This window comes from Oncorhynchus mykiss, chromosome 26, assembly GCF_057628025.1.
Source record: "Oncorhynchus mykiss isolate SJ-2025 chromosome 26, ASM5762802v1, whole genome shotgun sequence".
Taxonomy (NCBI): domain Eukaryota; kingdom Metazoa; phylum Chordata; class Actinopteri; order Salmoniformes; family Salmonidae; genus Oncorhynchus; species Oncorhynchus mykiss.
The window spans coordinates 9,517,276-9,526,667 of NC_143047.1; positions in this window are offsets into that span (position 1 = coordinate 9,517,276).

Sequence of the window (9,392 nt, forward strand, 5' to 3'; positions counted from 1 at the left end):
GCCACAGCAGACCTGAGGTCACATCTTCTAGCCTTCCCAATGCGCTGAGGTCATTAGGAGTGAAACAAAAACAGGAAATGAAAGTAGCCTCGTTGCACACCTCGAAGTATGATGCTAGTTCATTGACCCATTGCTCGTTTATGAAAGGGAACCTTTGTTATGTGAATAGGTGTACAGTGCAGTACCCCAAGACTAAATGGGAGTCAGTAAAGGCTTTGAGGAATAGCGTGATATACAGTGCCTTCAGGAAGTATTCATGACCATTAACTTATTCCACATTTTGCTGTGTTACAGCCTGAATTCAAAATGGATTAAATAAAAAATAAATGCTCACTCATCTACACACAATACCCCATAATGAAAACCATAGTGAAAACATGTTTTTAGACATTTTTGCAAATGTATTGAAAATTAAATACAGAAATATCACATTTACAGAAGTATTCACACCCAGAGTCAATACTTTGTAGAAGCACCTTTGGCAGTGATTACAGCTGTAAGTCTTTCTGGGTAAATCTCTAAGAATTTTCCAACATTTGCCTATTATTATTCTTCATGCTCTGTGAAAGTGATTGTTGTTCATTGCTAGACAAGCATTTTCAGGTATTGCCATAGATTTTAAAGTAGATTTAAGTCAAAACTGTAACCACACAGGAACATTCACTATCTTCTTGGTAAGCAACTCCAGTGTAGATTTGGCCTTGTGTTTTAGGTTATTTTCCTGCTGAAAGGTGAATTCATCTACCAGTGTCTGGTGGAAAGCAGACTGAACCAGGTTTTCCTCTATGATTTTGCCTGTGCTTGCCTCCATTCTGTTTATTTATCCTGAAATACTCCCCAGTCCTTAACTGAAATACTCCCCAGTCCTTAACGTTTACAAGCATACCCATAATATGATGCAGCCACCACTATGCTTGAAAATATGGAGAGGTACTAAGTAATGTGTTTTATTGGATTTGCCCTAAACATGACACTTTGTATTTAGGAAAAAAAGTTAATTGCTTTGCCACATTTTTTTGCAGTATTACTTTAGTGCCTTGTTGCAAACAGGATACATGTTTTGGAATATTTTTTTATTCTGTACAGGCTTCCTTCTTTTCACTCTGTCAGTTAGGTTTAGTATTGTTGGAATAACTACAATGTTGTTGATCCATCCTCAGTTTTCTCCTATCACAGCCATTAAACTCGGTAACTGTTTTAAAGTCAACATTGGCCTCGTGAAATCCCTGAGCGGTTTCCTTCCTCTCCGGCAACTTAGTTAGGAAGGATGCCTGCATCTTTGTAGTGACTGGGTGTATTGATACCCCATCCAAAGTGTAATTAATAACTTCACCATGCTCAAAGGGATATTCAGTGTCTGCTTCTTTTTTTGTTTTTTACCCATTTACCAATGAAAACCTCCCTGGTCTTTGTGGTTGAATCTGTGTTTGAAATTCACTGACTGAGGGAACTTACATATGTGTGGGGTACAGAGTCATTCAAAATAACTACTGCACATAGAGTGAGTCCATGCAACTTATTATGTGACTTGTTAAGCACATTCCTAGTCCTGAACTTATTTAGGCTTGCCATAACAAAGGGGTTGAATACTTATTGACTCAATACTTTTAATTCATTTGTACAAATTTCAAAAAACAAAATTCCACTTTGACATTATGGGGTATTGTGGCATACAAATCTCAATTGAATCCATTTTAAATTCAGGCTGAAACACAACCAAATGTGAAAAAAGTGTGTGAATACTTTCTGAAGGCACTGTAGATATTATGATGTTATGGCGTGATGTTTTCCTCTAATCAGATGGCATCTTGCGTTAGCACTACCTCTTTCATTCCTTCCCTCATATCAACAACAGTATCGACATAAGAAATGAAAAAACACAAACGATTACAAACCCACGCAGGCCATGCAAAGTGGAAGATTATCGTGAGAATATTTAATCCCTTTATCTTTTCTCATCTCTTGATTGCTTGGCTTAAGCCACTTCTCCCCACACTTTCCAGTCTCCACACCTTCCGACCTGTTTATCGCTTTTATTCTGGATTAAATTGGGCCCTAATCCCATTGAGGGGATCTGATTTAAACCGCTGCACAGTGTCTGTCTCGTCTAAGTGATTTTCTTTGTTCCATCATCCCACCCTTCGGACATTACAAGAAGGAAACTATGTCCTTTGTTCTTGCACTCATGAAAAGAAGTTCAATAGCATGCTGGAAAAAGGAGAAAAAAGACATGGGAGGGAGTGGGGAAGTTAGTTACTCCCTTTCAAAATAACCAAGGGTTACTTTGCGAGCTGTCCATCATGTATTTGTGCAATAGGCCTCTTTTAAGTGTGTGGACATATCTAAAGAAGTCTAATTGTTGGACCCCTCTGTGGTTGTTACTCTGTGGTTGTTGTCTCTGCTTGGCATGATTCTCAACATGAATCAATACAGTTTACAGTCCCACACCATTAGCTGTGTTTTTTTTTTTACAAGATGCAGAAATACCAGAGCCCAAGTCTCAGTTTTTAGTACTGTAGAGAGGGTGATAAACAAATGAATACTTCAGGCATGCAGTATTATTATGAGATACTGCACTGGAATTTCTACAAAGCCCATAGTCGCCATCTTGTGGATTTATTTACCATTACAGCATATTTTATGCATTGCAGTTTTCTAAAACAATCTATGGCAGTCTTGCTGACAGCAGGGACAGTGTTGAGACTTTTAACCATTGTGGTTTTCCCTGTAAATAATCAGAGGATCCTTGGATGAAGACATTGATTACCATTTAAGTGTCTGATACACCTTCATCTGCAGTTTTCTTCTGGCTATAGGTCCCTGTCTGCCCATTCCCAGCCCCTGTTGGAGCATCTCCAAAATGGCCCTGGCTGTTTTATTTGAAGAGGCTGAGTGCCGGGTTGTATAATTATCACGGATGTGTTTGCTTGTCGTGGAGTGGCACGCTGGAAAATTGGATGGATTTCAGGGACAGTTAGCCAGACTGTTCCCGAGATAGACAATATGGCTGAGTCCAGGATGGGTTTAGCCGGTTGTTGCACCAGAAATGAACGTGTGATCTGCAATGGTTAGGAGTTACGACTGCACTACACATAAATGAGAATGAATGGTTATGAATGGTCTGCATGAAATGCTCTCCCTGTGCTGCTCTCGTTGTTCAAGAAGATATAGTGTATTCAGAAACAGAACATTCCACCTGGCCCTTTCTGATGAATGAATGAAATTCAGAGTGTTTATTGTTATATATTTAAGCGATAATGCCCGAGAAGCCGGTGTTTGGAGGACATATTGCATCGGTGTTGTTAGGCCCGAGACAAAGTCGATGCCAATATTTTCTCCAAACACTGGCTTCGAGAGAATTATCACTTTTATACAACAGGTTACCAAATATTCAAATAATGATTGACAAATGTTCATACATTTTTTTATTATGAATGTATTCATACTATTTCATCCTTCCACAAGATATAGTGCCGACACAAATCTAAGGTTGCTATCCAAGCCTGCTGGTCGTTCGCTCTATCGGATCGGTTGCCAGACATGTGACCCAGTCGTTCAGTCTTTTTGTTCTGTAACTATGGATGCGACCCAGTAGTGTGTTCTAAAATGTTCCATTGTCAAACTGGCTGGCAGCGTTCTTATCCCTTGCTTGCTGCTAGCCATCTATGGCTAACTTACAGTCACGTCAAACAGTGCAACCAGAAAAACAGCAAAGTAGCTGCATTTCTGTTTGTTTAAGCTGTTTTCTATTGACATTACTTTGTATATATCCTGGAATAGAAGATGTGCTCTTTCGTCAGGACACTGTTGTTCAGAAGAGGTAGCCAACATCAAACCTAACACAATCACTTCAAGGTGAAGCTGGAAACACTGCAAACAAGCTGCATTTCATTTAGTTCTACCTGTTTTCTATTGACATTACTTTGTATATATCCTGGAATAGAAGATGTGCTCTTTCGTCAGGACACTGTTGTTCAGAAGAGGTAGCCAACATCAAACCTAACACAATCACTTCAAGGTGAAGCTGGAAACACTGCAAACAAGCTGCATTTCATTTAGTTCTACCTGTTTTCTATTGACATTACTTTGTATATATCCATAAAAATGATGCCAGCTAACTCATGATTTCAACTGGCTGAGAAAAGCTCCCTGCCTGTTTGTCTCATCCCGACACGTTCATTACTATGGGACAGGTGGAGATCGGATTTCAATATTGAAACAATGTTGCAAATGTCGGAGAGACAGACAGCAAGGTTTATACAAATCTCCACTGTTGAAAATCAAATCCTAGTCTAAAAGACATGGGAGATAGTGTCCAGATGGATTTTATAGTGGAGATCTAGTTTATAAATTGCCTGGCTGGGCTGATGAGACAGTAGATTGCAGTGAGATGGAACAGAGTAAATAGGCAACTCCTGAAAATCAACCAATCAGCATCCAGGATCCAAACGACCCGTTTTATAAAACAGCATAGTCCTCAACTCCCAACTATTGTATGTGAGGTTTTATTCACAAATAACTTTCAAATGAGCACAAAGCAGCTCATGCTCCCTCTCCTGGAAACTGCTGGCAAAGGCATCATTCCATGGTCTGCTGGTGTCGTGGGCTAATGTTGGCTCATACAGCTGGGTGCTCCACCATAATCCTTTTTAACTTCACACAGCTTCCAGAGAGAGAGAGGAGGACTTCTGATCCAGTCAGGAGGGAGAAGGCCGACTAAAACACAAACTCACTTACCAACATGAGCTGGGCTTACCACTACAGATGGCAGCAGGGAAGAGGGGAGATAAAGTGGACGGTCTTCAAGCAGGATCTACTGTTCCCAGTCAAAGAATACAACCTGTTTGAACATGGCAGAGTGAAATAGAGGGCCAAGACCGGCTCGTTAGGAAGAGATATGGGTCGGCATTTGCTTGAGATAAAAAGACACGTGCTGGCAAACCATTCCAATGAAACGAAGGCAGCGTTTGATGACATATCAAAACAGAAGGCCCAGTCGGAGCTTAATGCACAGCTTGTGAATAATTTGTTGTGAACATGCACCATATTAATTCTCCAGGACATAAATAGTCAGTATAAAAGGGGTTCCCTCAGATGCTAAATCCAGGCATTTCGCATAACATCCCTTTTTATTTATTTTTTATTGTTGGTCAAGAGAAAAATATTTACCCAGATGCTATTCAGGCGAATTGCATTTTATGAAGGCAACTGATCCCACCACTCTAATGCAGTAAAATGTATATTTTAATCCATATAAATCCAGGTCATTGGATTTGATGACATGTCAGTCATCAGGCCGTCATTGTAAATAAGAATTTGTTCTGAACTGACTTGCCTAGTTAAATAAAGGTTACTTTTTTTAAAGTCATAACTACAGGATTGACTGATCTAAGTCATTTTGATCTTGCAGCAGGGTTTTTGCTCATCTTTCAAACTACAGGGATATAAATCTGCACACAGGCCTAGAAACAAGTTGACCAACACTGACAGTAGCTATGTTACTACAATCATCTAATAGCTGGCAAAACAAAGCCTATCATGCGGCCTATTTAAAAGTGATTGACTATTTCATTCAGCACTAAAAAATAACTCCTAGGCAACGTGGCAGCAATTTCCCATCATATTTCCTGTTTGTTAGACAAGTTCAGGGCTCTCATAGGTAGTGCTGTATTTATCAAGGCTCAGGAGAAGACCCAGATGCAGACAGTTTTGAATAAACAAAAACAGGGGGGCAGGCAAACGACAGGTCAAGGACAGGCAGAGGTCAGTAATCCAGAGTACAGTCTGAAAGGTACAGAACAGCAGGTTGTGTCAAGGCAGGCAGAGATCAGTAATCCAGGGTGGTGTGACAAGGTACAGAATGGCAGGCAGGCAGAATGGTCAAAACCAGGAAAACGGGAAATAGAGCAAGACATGCACACGGGACAAACACTTGCAGGCTTTACAAGACAAAATAAACTGGCAACAGACAAACAGAGAACACAGGTATAAATACACTGGGGATGATGGGCGACACCTGGGGGGGGGGGGGGGGGGGGGAGACGAGCACAAAGACAGGTGAAACAGATCAGGGTGTGACAGTATTATTTGTCCATCAACAACCACAAGGATTTTGGACTAGCCTATTGCTCAGAACAGTTGGAGTCCTGCCTGAAAAGCTTGTCATTTGGACAGAGAGAAATAGATAAACAACAACCCGAAGAGGTGTAGTTATACACAGCTTCGAAACGTCAGCTGAGTTTCTGTCAAGCAATGCCCAGAATTTATCAGGTCTATTTTGGCAACTGTAAAACAAATTAACTCTATTCTTGGAGACAATACGACATGATTTCAGTTCAATTGTATGTGTAGTAAAACACATTCATACAAAGGCATCTAACAGCAGTCGGTTCTGCAGTATGGAGAGCACAACCCATCTGGACAAGAGGAATACCTATGTGAGAATGCTGTTCATCGACTACAGCTTGGCATTCAACACCATAGTACCCTCCAAGCTCGTCATCAAGCTCGAGACCCTGGGTCTCAACCCCGCCCTGTGCAACTGGGTACTGGACTTCCTGACGGGCCGCCCCCAGGTGGTGAGGGTAGGCAACAACATCTCCACCCCACTGATCCTCAACACTGGGGCCCCACAAGGGTGCGTTCTGAGCCCTCTCCTGTACTCCCTGTTCACCCACGACTGCGTGGCCACGCACGCCTCCAACTCAATCATCAAGTTTGCGGACGACACAACAGTGGTAGGCTTGATTACCAACAACGACGAGACGGCCTACAGGGAGGAGGTGAGGGCCCTCGGAGTGTGGTGTCAGGAAAATAACCTCACACTCAATGTCAACAAAACTAAGGAGATGATTGTGGACTTCAGGAAACAGCAGAGGGAACACCCCCCTATCCACATCGATGGAACAGTAGTGGAGAGGGTAGCAAGTTTTAAGTTCCTCGGCATACACATCACAGACAAACTGAATTGGTCCACTCACACAGACAGCATCGTGAAGAAGGCGCAGCAGCGCCTCTTCAACCTCAGGAGGCTGAAGAAATTCGGTTTGTCACCAAAAGCACTCACAAACTTCTACAGATGCACAATCGAGAGCATCCTGGCGGGCTGTATCACCGCCTGGTACGGCAACTGCTCCGCCCACAACCGTAAGGCTCTCCAGAGGGTAGTGAGGTCTGCACAACGCATCACCGGGGGCAAACTACCTGCCCTCCAGGACACCTACACCACCCGATGTTACAGGAAGGCCATAAAGATCATCAAGGACATCAACCACCCGAGCCACTGCCTGTTCACCCCGCTATCATCCAGAAGGCGAGGTCAGTACAGGTGCATCAAAGCTGGGACCGAGAGACTGAAAAACAGCTTCTATCTCAAGGCCATCAGACTGTTAAACAGCCACCACTAACATTGAGCGGCTGCTGCCAACACACTGACACTGACACTGACTCAACTCCAGCCACTTTAATAATGGGAATTGATGGGAAATGATGTAAATATATCACTAGCCACTTTAAACAATGCTACCTTATATAATGTTACTTACCCTACATTATTCATCTCATATGCATACGTATATACTGTACTCTTTATCATCGACTGCATCCTTATGTAATACATGTATCACTAGCCACTTTAACTATGCCACTTTGTTTACATACTCACCTCATGTATATACTGTACTCGATACCATCTACTGTATCCTGCCTATGCTGCTCTGTACCATCACTCATTCATATATCCTTATGTACATATTCTTTATCCCCTTACACTGTGTATAAGACAGTAGTTTTGGTATTGTTAGTTAGATTACTTGTTGGTTATTACTGCATTGTCGGAACTAGAAGCACAAGCATTTCACTACACTCGCATTAACATCTGCTAACCATGTGTATGTGACAAATACAATTTGATTTGATTTGACAATGGCAAACAATTGCAGTTGGCAGAACAAAACACAACCGACGTATTTTAATTGTGTTAATTGCGTAATCAAATCAGAAGTGGAATACAACATCCACGTCGAAGTGGATTCAAGGTTTCCTAAATGATCCCCGTTGAAATGTTGAAGGTGATTAGAAAGACACGTTGTCACTTTCAGATATCTTCTTCGGTAGCTACGTGTAGATTATGAGTAGCCACAGTATGCATAGGGTTTGGCTACAGATTATGTCAAATCAACATATATTACAACTGCTAACTTATTTAACACCCACTTTTTTTGAATACTGTATATTGCATTAACAGTGTCTAGAGAGAATGGGGTACAGTATATAATTTGTGTATTGGTATGAGAGCTATGGGATGTACGGTACTGCTGCTGGGTACTTTGAGTGAGAACTCAGTTCCATTGCAGGAGGGAGAGAGCTCTCACTGCTCTGTAGTGTAGTTGTTGTTTGGCACGGAAGCAAACTGTTCTCGATTAACAGGCGGAACATTTAATCCAGTCGGCCTTAACAGAGAGGCTGCCTCCCCCCACCTCCCTTCACACACACTGCACACCCCGGCTGTGTGGCGCAGAGCTGCTGGGAGGGCCCCCGGCTCCGGCCCCCCAATTCCTTGGTTCACACCTTCAGATATGCTGTGAAGGAGATGCAAAGCTGGCTAATATAATTGCATATTAGCAAGCTTAGGCTTCCACCTCCCAGAGGGTTTGTTAATTCATCGCTACTAATTTACATTTCTGCCACTTTCTAATAACACTAATGAAAGAACTTTCCTCAGCAACAAGAACGCCCCCAGTGCCTTTGGTAAGGGCTCAAGGTGCATTAAACACACAAGAAATGCACAGAAAAAATCTCCCGACAGTTTGCCATATGTCACCAAGGTCCTAATTAGTGAGAGTTTTGTATTTTCAGAGGAGGAAAACGCAACTGTGTCTGAGTTTAGAGAACAGCAATGTTTCTCAGTGGGATACATTTCAAGCGAATAATAAGCAGAATGAAGCATCTTATGTTTCAAAGCACTTGAAGAGACTATTAATGAAGCAGCCATTGTGTGTGTGATTTTACTGCTGGCTTATTAGATGTGCAAATGATGTGCTGATGGCTCTTTAATCTGGGGAACTAGACAATGCAGTGTTCTCAGTGGGAGCTGGTGTACTGGGTTTAACTCTTCACCTACTGTCACTGATTCCCTGCAAAACTATTCAGAAGCCAGGAAGATCACTTTGACTTGTCCATGTTTTAAGTTCTGTAAATACATTTGGTGATAAAGCTACTGCTCCGCCCACAACCATAAGGCTCTCCAGAGGGTAGTGAGGTCTGTACAATGCATCACCGGGGGCAAACTACCTGCCCTCCAGGACAGCTACACCACCCGATGTCACAGGAAGGCCAAAAAGGTCATCACGGACAACAACCACCCGAGCCACTGGCCTGTTCAACCCGCTATC